Source organism: Pithys albifrons, chromosome 11 (genome assembly GCF_047495875.1).
Source record: "Pithys albifrons albifrons isolate INPA30051 chromosome 11, PitAlb_v1, whole genome shotgun sequence".
Lineage (NCBI taxonomy): Eukaryota > Metazoa > Chordata > Aves > Passeriformes > Thamnophilidae > Pithys > Pithys albifrons.
In genome coordinates, this window is record NC_092468.1 from 18,745,059 (window position 1) to 18,757,071 (window position 12,013).

Here is a 12,013-nt window from a genome sequence, read left to right on the forward strand (position 1 = left end):
GCTTTCCTGTTTGTACATCAGTATCACCATTATTCACCTGCTATTCACAGTCTCCGAAAGAGAAATGAGGATGTGGTAAATTTGTGATAGTTACGTGTACAAATCTTGAAACACTAATACTTATGGGCCAATAAAAGTCACTGTCCTTTGAGACCCAAAGACTTGCCTCACTGGCATCTCCAAAATTCTCCAAGGATTCAGACCTGTGCATCAGTACTTGTCCTGGAGGGCTATATTTTAATTCATGACAAAATCCAATGACTGCAAAAAACTATCAAATAGAATGAACAAATCATGGTGTCATAGGTGTAAGAAGTGTGGAATGCTGCTCATACCATTGCTGACCAAGGCCATGCCATCCCAGGCACTCAGCAATAGGACAAGGGGGCATGGGCTTAAGCTCTGCCAGGGGAAATTTAAGTTGGATATCAGAAAAAAATTCTTTACAGAGAGAGTAATCAGGCATTGGAATGGGCTGCCCAGAGAGGTGGTGGATTCACCATTCCTGGAGATTTTTAAATGCAGATTGGACATGGCACTGAGTGCCATGATCTGGTATATGGACTAGAGTTGGACCAAGGGTTGGACTTGATGGTCTCAGAGATCTTTTCCAACCCAATCGATCCTATGATTCTATGATCTTGGCAACAGCCCAGGTAAAGCCATCAAAGTGTGTGCCAGCTACTTTTTGTTCATTTTAGAGTTAGATGTAGAGATCAGGATCGAAAAAAAGTTCCAGCTTTAAAAAGCTAAAAAAAAAAAGATTTCTCATTAACATTATTGCTTTTTTCCCTCCCATTCAGTTCTGCAGCTCTCTGACAAGCAGCACTTTTCAGCCAAGGCAATAGTTTGATGAGGTCTGTAATGTAACCCACTAGCACCACTTCTTGCATCCTTGCAGTAGCCAACAAAGAGAATCACCAGGAAATACAGATACCTAAAATCCCTTCATCTTTGCTAACTCAGAATACCCACTCCCTTGTTAGCCCAACAGAGCCCTGTTGTAGTTTGAGGAAGGAGCCTGGTAAAGCTGTCCCTTTTCCATCATGAACTGAACTTTGCCATTAAATTGAGTAATCTAAATAGAGTATCTGTTTCTAAGTATGCAAAGCACATCATTACACAATTTATGTAAAAGCCTAATACAGATTCCTTGGGAAATACCATCAACAGATGATACCCACAAAAGTCTGGTGTAGCTCTATAAATATTACAATATGGGGCAAGATGTACTCAAAACATGAATTGGATGCAGAGGCTCAAAAGCTATTTTGCCTACAGCAATGAAAACATTTTAATCTCACTGGAGCTTGAGGCTGAAAGCCACTGGCCAGAAGCAAATATGCATGTGGATGTGAACACACATACACACATTTATTTTCATGAACCACAAGTATGACAGAAGTAGTCTCAGCTTTGCATAATTCTGTCTGTCAAGTGAGACTGTAGTAAATCCATCTTATCACAGATCTTTTATGCAATATGACAATTAACATTCCCTCATGGGAGAGTGGTTTGTTTTTCACAGATTTAGTTGTTCTGGGTGATATTTCATATATGCACAGATCTAAAAGAATGCAAATGAACTTAAAAGTCTAAATGTGTGTGAGACTGAAATGGTTCCATGAAATGGGGCCAAACTTTCAAGTTCATAGCTTGGAACTGGGCTGGGATTTGTCATGAACAAAGTAGTTGTGTTTTCTAGTGAATTCTGAGTAGTTCAGTTTCCTGCTGCTGTGCCCCTGGACTGCAAGGAAAAGATTCTGAACTGGTTTAATGGTCAAAGAGAATTTCAACACTTCATCCTCTCCTGGTAAGGATTTCTGTACCTACCATTTCAGTCACTTAACTCTTCTAGGTAGGAGGCTCTGCTATGAATAATAATACCTACTTAAGTCGATTTGTTCATTAGTGTTTCACATTTTAATTTAGCCTACAGGCAAAAAGGAGGGACAAGTGGGTGGAAAAGAAAGTAAAATTACCTCTTCCCCCTCCCCCAACCCTACTACTTATCTCCACCCTAGCAATGCCTGAGAGAGGCACAAACATAGCAGGGCTCACACACACATACACAATGCCTGGGAACCTTGAACAATGTCCCTTTCTGAATGGTGACATCTCTGCACAAGCAGTCAAGCTCCACTTCTCCTGTCAGAAAAAGCTGATATTCCCCTCACTCAGTACTCAAATGAAACAAGTCAATTATTTGTGTGAGCCTCACAGAATCATCTCCATAACCCTCTCCAGGACCCTCAGGCCAATCCTTGACACAGGAGTGTAATCGTACGGCACGGGAATCAATTACACGTTTGGAGAGAGGGGTGGAACTTTGCAGACCCACTGCAAATTGCTAAGGCTGTCCTCTGGCTCTCACACGGCTCCAATCCAGGAAGTGCCTCTCAGCTCAATTTTCAATTATGTTCTCATCACAATTTACAACAGACAGTGTGTAATTTATGGCAATTACCTCTTCTGACATCCCCCTTTAAAAATTTCAGATAAAGAGACAGACAAAACCTGAAAGTGAGCCAAGCTCACCTGGCCTGCCTGCTGTACTAAGTTGACATTATGGAGAGAAAAAGGTATGCCTGACAAGGCTGTGAAGGAGATACTTTACAGAGTCATGAATGCATGCTGACAACTAAATCAAGCAGAAGAGGAACATAATTGTTGTGGATGCATTCCTTTATTTGTTAATGCATATATACAATATCATAACAACTGAATATTGTGTAAAGGGTAATAGGGAACACAGTCTGTCATTCTGGGTAAAAGACCTGTGAAAAAAAATTACTTTAAAGTAAAGTCATCAAGCTCATTTGGTTACCACTCTGCTGCAAATAAAATGCAGGGCTGTTTCCTCCCCCAGCAAGGCAAGCAAGTCGTAATAGAAAAAGAAAAAACCCTAAAATAATGTAGGGATTTTGGTAAGTAAAACTAAGTATGTTAAACAGCAAGCAGTCATTTTTCTTTCTGTGACCTAAAACATTTGGATAGTTTTCAGATGTTATGCAGGTGTCCTTGCAATAACAAGGACATACTGCGGGATTTTTCATTTTCCAAGATCAGAAAGTAAAACTGAAAAAAACCTTGTGAAGCAAATCTAATGCAATTTCTGGAATGTAATCTAGAGCTGGTAACAAATATTTTGACAGTCCTACATCTTCATTCTACAAGTATACCTAAAAAAAAATGGATCAATTTCACAGCAACTTCATTATTGTTACAGATTTTTCTTTTTTCGACAGCACGAAATCTTCCTATACCCATATTTTCAAAATAAAGTACTTTTATCTGTATTTTTACTTCAAAACATTAAAGAAAAGAAGATTTAATTGAAAAATGCTTTTTCCTACAAAGTTCCTTCATCAGGAGTTTTAAACTGAATATTCCAGCTGCAAAAGCCAAGTTGAAATCTCAAAATCACCTGTGAAAGAGGAACACCAGGAAAGGCCCTGACCCACTGAGACCTCTGGGAGTTTTGCCACCTACTTCAGCTGAGCTAAGTTTATACATATATATATATACACACATATATATTTATAAACTTATATATATTTAAAGATTAAAGATAATTTGAAACATTCAGGACAACATTTATTTAAGCTGAAAATTGTTTTACACTGTAATACACATCTGAATTCATAGGCAAAACTCCGAGCTACGGAATTTGTCCTCAATTCCCTGGTAGAAAAAAAAATTGCTTCTCAGATATTCATCAAGAACCACAAGGACTACTAAGATTACCTTTTCTAATGAAAGCTGTCACGGAGCATTTTCAGAGCCCATACTACTGTGTAAACATTATTAAAGCATCTTCAGTAATCTACTGCTTAATTTTAACCACTAGTTATTTTAGAGCAGAATGTTAATTAAATGACAAGGTCTGAATCACATATCTGAAGTAAACTATGAAAGGAGGCAGGTGAGCAAGTGCTTAGAGAAAACCCATAGCGTACTGTAAAGCTGATATTTCACAGAAGAGACAGTTCCTGTGTATGTAAGTACAGGTTAAAGAAGACATGGGGGAAAACAAACCAGCGATGCACAAAGTTGTAGGCATTTGTTTGGCACTCAGCATCAGGTCAGCAGTCCAGCTGAAAACCAAATCTGGATTTCCTAGCCGGGTATCCACTTCTTTGGTGGAGAGTACAGAGAAATAGTTACAGAATGTGTCATGTTCATTAGACAATGCAGGTACTTACTAGCAGAAAATGAGAAACTGGTGGGATTTTCCAAACTGGGGAAACTCCAGCATAGAGATTGTAAGTGGAACAAAACAGCTTTAGCTCCAAGGTAACACATTCTTAGTGGTATGACCTGAAAAGAATAATAAGGCCTTACATGCTCCCATCTGTTAGTGGGCTCGAGAGAAAGACTATGCAGTTTACAGAAAACCCACAAAATCCAGCACTATTTTACAAAAAGCACTGCGAGGCCTTTGAGCGAGATAAGGTTAAAAACTGACTGCTGAAAAAATGAGTACTGTTCTGAGTTTCTGCTGAAACCAAACAACTCCAAACACTCTCCCTTGTGAGACAACACTGAAGAAAATCATCCACTTAATTCTTGCCATGAGACTTCAATACCAGCAAAAGAATCTCATGAGACGTCATGGATAAAAAAGTGAATTTGTCAACAATGAACAAGAGGCACAGGTCAGGCTGCAAATAGGTGAACTTCATCACTTCTGAGTAATAACACATCTTCACAGCTCCTGCCTACCAAATAATACCATCATGGAATTTATTAGCCCAAGTTTCCATTTTGTGTATCCTGGTAGCCTGACATGTGGCTGTCCCAGAACCCCATTCAGGAAACACCACAAATAGAGCAAAGTGAGGAACACTGCGCACGGAAAAGTTCTGTAGTTTTTCTCCTACCTAAGGATATTACATTAGTTCAGTGAGCAATGAGTATATTCCCTTCAATATGTAAAATCCTGCAACTCAATCTCAGTCAGTGCAAGCTTTGAGTTCTGCATGACCAGACATGACTAAAGCCATGGAGCACAGGCAAAGCACATACATCACAATCTCTTCATACCTTCCATCGACAGGATCAGTAGTGAAAACCTGACTTTTAAAAACTCAAGACTCTGAGTTATCAATTAGTATCTGAAGAAATAAGCCTGTATCTGAAAAAAGATTCAAGAAAGAGGGCAAACTACAGAAACCTTTAAATACTCCTCCTTGGATAATGGTCAAGCAAATAAAAAAATATCTTATGAAAATGTTGTGGATCAGGGCAAATAGAACTGCAATTTCACATGAATTGCATTTCCCTCGGAAAAGTAAGGAAAACCTGCCTACACTACAACAAAAAGTAAATGGGTTCATGCCTGTAAATATAAAGTACTTCTTTAAGCTTAAGGAAGAAAAAAAGTTCTAACTGTATCTGCTTTTGTCTTGCTGGCAACAGCAGCAGGAATTGTTAACACAGAATCAGGGTAGCCAAAAACACAAGCAGGTCACATTTATGTTATCATGTGAATCAAATGACTGTTTCTAGGAAAGATTGTTCTATGAAACAGCTTTTCTCTTTAGATTGAAAGGCCTTTAAGAGCAGCACTGGCTGAGTGCTCCAATAATGATCCAGTACAACAGGATCCAGAGAGCTGGACTGGAGCCTTGAGGCATGATGACAACATAAATAATCAATGACAGCAATGAATTTTGGATATAGACACAGGGGACCCAGGCCACAGCTCACCAAAGTAAATGGAAAGATTCCCATTGTCTGGGGCAATTTATGGGAACCAAAGATAAGTATCAGCCCTTATTTGAGCTCTACCTCACCACTTATTATTTACTATACAACATGTATTCCATATCTTCTCACCATAAAATATTAAGAGTGTATATTCTAGTATACTCTGTGCACCACAGGCTGTCGAAATCAGCAATGACAAGATTTTTGTTTCATTTTTAAAGTATCAGTAAAGAAAATATCCAATAAAAATATCATTTTAGCACTAAAATAATAGGTACAAAAGGTATTAAGGGGAAGCAGAAGTCTCTTTTTCCAAGATGACCAGCCAGAACTCTCTTCCAATTGAGGAAAAGAAGTACAAGGCACACTCCAATGCCTTGAAGCATCTAGACCAACAGCTTCCAAAGGAACATCATAATTACAAGTGGAGTCATAAAAACCAACAGAAATTAATTATCCCCTTTTTTAATAATATGATTTGAGTTTGCATTTCTAGTTTACAGTAAATTATCAGCCTCTAAGTGGAATGAGAATAAAAAAAAGCTCATGTAGACTTATTTTAATCTAATACATTATCAGATATGAGAGATTTTGGGTTAATAGAAATAAGCAGTCTCCACAGAGACTATTTAGTCTAGATTTCTCAGCTCTGGTTCTGTTGCATGGAGGTGAAATTCTGATTTCAATAAGAAAAACTCAATAAAGTCAGGACACAGCAGAGCAAATCACAGCCTCAGGGTCTGAGATTCCATCTGCAGTAAAGAATAATTTGGATCTGGAATGATGTTCTCCTATTCCTTACATCTTTTCTTTATTGACTAGTCTGCATTTCACTTACAAGGAAAAGAAGCAGGTGCAAAATGAGAACTTTGAAATCTATCATCCCACAAAATCATTGGAAAAGTGGTAGATATTTGTGGTTCAATTACCATTAAGGAGGAGAAAAAAAAAGTTACAATTCATAATTCTAATTGTCCTGAGTGGAGGGAGGAGAAAAGAAAAAACGAAGTCACCAGGCCTTTACCTGGAAAGCTTGCAGACCTCGCTCCAGCCTAACTCAGTAATTACATTGTACTGCCAGCAACAATTCAAATTTTTTTCTCGCCTGAGGGTTCCAACACATTTGCACCATAGGGAAGCCTTTTCTCTTTACATCTCAAAACTCTACCACAAACTCTTCCTTTATTCATAACAGCCAGATCCCCAGCTGAGATAGGCACTTTCGTATTGCTCTAGATGACAGTTTTCTGTGTTCTTTCCAAGCTCAGGGGGTTTAATAAACATATCTGGCAATCTTTCGATAGCTGGAGGGCCTGGGATGACACTGTGTGCAAACAATATGCTCTCACTGCTAGGGAAACAAGTTTATTCAATTCAATTAATAGATTACAATGAAGATACTTGTTATCCTGCAATGAAAAATAGGAAAAGAACTATGAGAATTAAGGTAGGTTGCAGGATTAGCACCTGGCAACACAGCAAGCCAGGCAAAATTAGACACAGACCCCACTTGTATATTATGGAGGGGGTCTGATTTTTTTTTGTTTGTTTTTTTGTCTTTTGCCACATAAACAGTGGCACAGGCTGGTGGTCTCAGTACAGAACTGACTTTTAACTCACTTTAAAATGAGCTTGGCCCTCTGAACCCACAGGGTCTTGGGTGCAGCACCATAAAGACATATCCCTGTTTCCTCCTACAAAATGGGGATATTCCTTTTTATTCACTTAACTATGAAGGGTGTTTTCTATTACAGATGAGCAATAGCTCTTCCTTGCTAAATCTGCACTGTTTACAAGCCAACTACAGCAGCCAGAATTTGGTTCCACATTTGGAAGACGTTGAAGTAAAACTCTATTTTGAATTTAAACTCTATTTAAACCAAAGCATTTTCTTAACAAGAACATAACTGGAATACAGAATTTGCCTCTCTAAGACATAGTGCAATCACACTGGTCTAAATGAGGGAAACAATGATGCTTTCTAAAGGAAAAATGTTTTCTCTCTAGGAGCTGGTGGTCTTGTGTACCCCCTATTTTAAGTATGGATCTGCAACAACTTGTCCCTTCTGATACGGTCTCAGAACAAGTTTAAACTTGAAAAAGTTACCACAGGAGAAAATCTAATCTAACTACCAGAGTGACAGGTAAATTTGCTTGAAGAATAATTTGTGGTTGAAGCACATATAGGAACACAAAAAGTGGAAACTTATTTCGTACCATAGACTTACATAAGCACCCCAATATCCAAGTGCCTTTATTGCTATATAAAAAACAGGGTTAAAAACCATTCTTTTGTTTGGTTGGCCTCTTCTCTTTGGTAACAGGGGCTATATCTGACTGCATGCCTTCTCTGTGCTATGGCTGCCCAACAGGCAATGGGGTTCTCAGCTACCAGTCAAACACTACAGCTTAGATCAAGGGCACAAATCATAATCATTATGGAAGTAATATTATCCCTATTTCAGTAGGCAGAGGGATCACTTGTTTCTCAGAATGAAACATGGAATTTAAAAAAAATTTAAAATAGCATGTTGAAGCAGCCATAAAACTTGCATTGGTGCTGGCAATCTAACAATCTGCATGATATGGCACAAGGGACAAGAAGACAGAAAAATTATTAGAAAAGGATCTGTGTTTGGAGATGAGAAAAATGTCCCAGCACACTGGTCAGTTTTGCTTGAGATGTTCTTGTGAACATGACATTTGAGAGAAAAGTTCACCTTTGATGGCGGGCTAAGGTCACCCATTAACCTCTGCAGCAGCTGAATCCCAGAAGAAAGGGCTCACTCTGGATTCAGATGAGTCTTATTGCTGCCATGCAAGCCAGGGAAGGAGGGAAGAGCTTGCAGGTCCTGACAGAAGTAAAAAACTTCCCCAATAAAGCACTCCTGCTCTGCAGCAGCTCTCAGTGTCCATGAAGAGACAGAGCCAGTGACTACACATTCAATGCTACTCCAGCCCATCATTGCTCCTGATTTCTGTCCTTGTGGCCTTGAAACAAAAAGGCCCAGTGACCCACAGCAGAGGAAAGGCCAGTGCCAGGCCCCTGCTTACAGTCCCACGTCACAATCCAGTACGGACAGCACTGGCCCTCAAACACACGTGATCAGCCACTCAAGAGGGCAGACAACAGGTCGCTTCTCTCTCTCCAACCCACATGTTTTCTATCATCTAAATACTGAGTTTTCACTTGAACAAATGCCTGACAACCACAAGGTATTTCACTAGGATCCCTGACTGCTTAAGAACTAGGTCAAAGTAATTAGTACAGTTGAGTGAAGAATCAAAATTTAATTATTTATTTACCTAACTTAGCTGGCTCTTTTCCTCTTGGATTAGCCAGGAGCTCACTATGAATTTCCTTGGACTTCAAGCAGTTCAGCAAATGTCTTAATATGTTTATTCTGTGGCCCAGGGATTTTCAAATTTTTATGCGTGCAGCATAATCTCATGGTATCATTGCTCTTCTACAACTAAAAACAGTAGAGTGCAACTATGAATTCATGTCACCTTTAAAGTCAATTGCTAAAAAAACCAGAGACGAACATATTTTAGCCCAAAGAGTCCAATTGATGGAGGATTTGCAGAAATCAAAACTACAAATCATTGGAAAATTGTTAGGTTCTGAATAAAATACAGTATTTTTACGTTACTAATTTACCTGTTACAATTATTGCATTGAACACACTGAGAACTGGCCTATATCCAGAGCAGTAACATTCCTTCACAGTTTTAGGTTCTTTTCACTAGTGGAGAAAGGCCTATGGAATTAATAGGGACGTGAAATCAGTCAGGATGAAACTTTTAGGTTTTCTTTCAAACTTCAACAAAGATTACCTTGAAGATCCAGAGAATCTAATAAGCAGTTTCATGCTTCCCATTGAATTTTACTCATTGGTTACTACTTTTACAGAGGATACAGAGCAGAGACGGGGGAAGAGAGAGAGGAATAATCAAAACTACCCTGGCTATCACTGGGTTTGTTCCAATTGTCTTAGTAAGAGTCTGATCCTGAACTAAAATACAAAACTAAAAACGTTTTCAACCAGTACTCTTCCCTGGTCCTTTAAGTACACTTACATATTATACACTAGAACCTGCTGACTTTGCAGGGAACACTTGGACATTTTTCCAAGATTAGAGTTCATTTTGCACAAGGGTAAGGAAATGTCGCTTATTCTTTTGCTATATGAAATACAGCAAATAAGTGAATCTGTATTCTTTCATTCCTGTATAAAACTCAAATTCTGCATTCATTTCCATCAGAAATAAACACTAATTAACTTTCAGCAGTCAGGGACAGCACTGAAATGTTAAAGCATGTGTTAGAACAGAGGAAAGCTGAAAAACTTTATATACTACGGAGCAGGAAAACTAGGCAGAGAAATAGCAAAAATACAATTCATATTCTGATTTCCCCTTCACTTTCAAGTACACATTTTTCTGCTTTATAAGAATTTGCTAGCTACAACAAAAGTTCTATTAAAAACCATGATCTTCTGCTGTGCTAAGGAAAAGGAAGCCTTCTTTCTTCAACTACAAAAATCTGCAGATAGCAATTATTATTAACATTCTTAAGAAAGCAAACGTCATGCTTAAATTTTAGGTCTTGTAAGGAATATGTTGCTTGAATGAATGAGACAAATCTATACTACTTACCTATGTAGGGTGGATGTCTGTTCTCAGAACAAACACTCCCTGAACTCAGTGTACAGTGTTTGAGGAACTACTCGACAACTTAGGACTGTATATTTGAAAATACTTTGTATCTGTAACTGCTATTAAATGAAAATCAGAACATCACTGGTTGGGCAGCTGCTAAGATTTTATAATCACACAATAGAGAGGATTAAATACTTGTAAAGAGTGCATTAGACTAAACTCTGTGCTCAGTTGCAGTTGTGCGACCTTAGGAAATCAATGGGGTTCCACATTTGCAAATGATGAAGGGTTGGACTATCCCTTAAAAAGAAACAACAAACCCTCAAGAAAGTTCAATTTGAGAGAAAATGTTTGTGCTTCTCCCTCTACTGTTCTATGTCTCATAGCTAACATCTGGTGAAAATTAAGAAGCAGTTTTCCCCCCTTCCCCCTCACCCCCAGTCAAACAAAAAAAACGCACAATACAAAACCCCGCATATATATCTGATGTATTTTATACATATTCATCCTCATAACTTGACAGATGGGAGGAATCTTGCAGTCATTTCTGAAAGCAGACAAAAGGCCGTTGGTTCTGCTCCACATGATGATTTGTGAAGACAGAATATCACCCGCTTCCGTTGATGATTATATAGTTCTATCCATCTGTCTGCCACTGGAGGTTGTGAGAGTGAGATACAGCTCACACCGTCTTCATAAACAAAAGTAGACTGTGCTGTCAGTAGTCAGACACGCCAACTAATTGGAGCTGTCGACAGACACAATATTCTGTGTCAACAGCTCTGGTAACAGTTTGAAACAGCAATGATATGTTGGGTGATGGTGAGGATGACACATATGTCTCTAATAGCATGCTAGAAATCTGACATAACTAGAAAAGAATTACTAAAATGTAATTCCCAGCCTCTAGTTCTGCTGTTAAGACTTCCCAGTCAGCACAGAGAGGAAAGAGATGCTTGTGTGTGTTCATGTTCGTGTGCTTGTTCTTGTACACATCATCTTCTGTATCACTTCACAGGCTGACAGCTTAATTTGATACTCGTAATGCCTAACTTAAAAAAATAAGCTTTCTGATGAATTTCAAGGAATGCATCAAAATGCCTAGACAAATTTAAAATGTGTGAGATGGAAACAAACTAAAACAGGTCAAACAGCAGCCATGTTAAATGGACAATTCTTACTGCATCTGTGCAGGAAGGAAGTGTGCTATCTTATTGAAAATTGGTTTGGTGGACTCATCCAAATGACAAATTGTCCTTTGATCTTGAAAAGACTGACAAACATTCCACATTTTAGACTTAAGCCCAGGAATGAATAATTGCAGGATTAGGGCCTCAGTTTCTCTTTAGCAGCAGATAAGAAAATCCTTCACCAGCATCACTATTTTTGGATTTGAAAGCAGAAATAAGTGTAAAAAGTTGATAAATAAAGTACCATGGAAAGAAAGACATTTACTTTGCTCTACTCACACATGTATCTGCTCACTCACATATTTATCTGTCTCATCCCTTGTAAAACATAATGCAACATTGGGCAAACTAGGTTAAATAGCTACATAATATGCTAGTTTACAAAGATATGGCATTTTTTTCCTCCAAAGAATTAAACAAATATACAAGCAACACAGCAACTATGATAG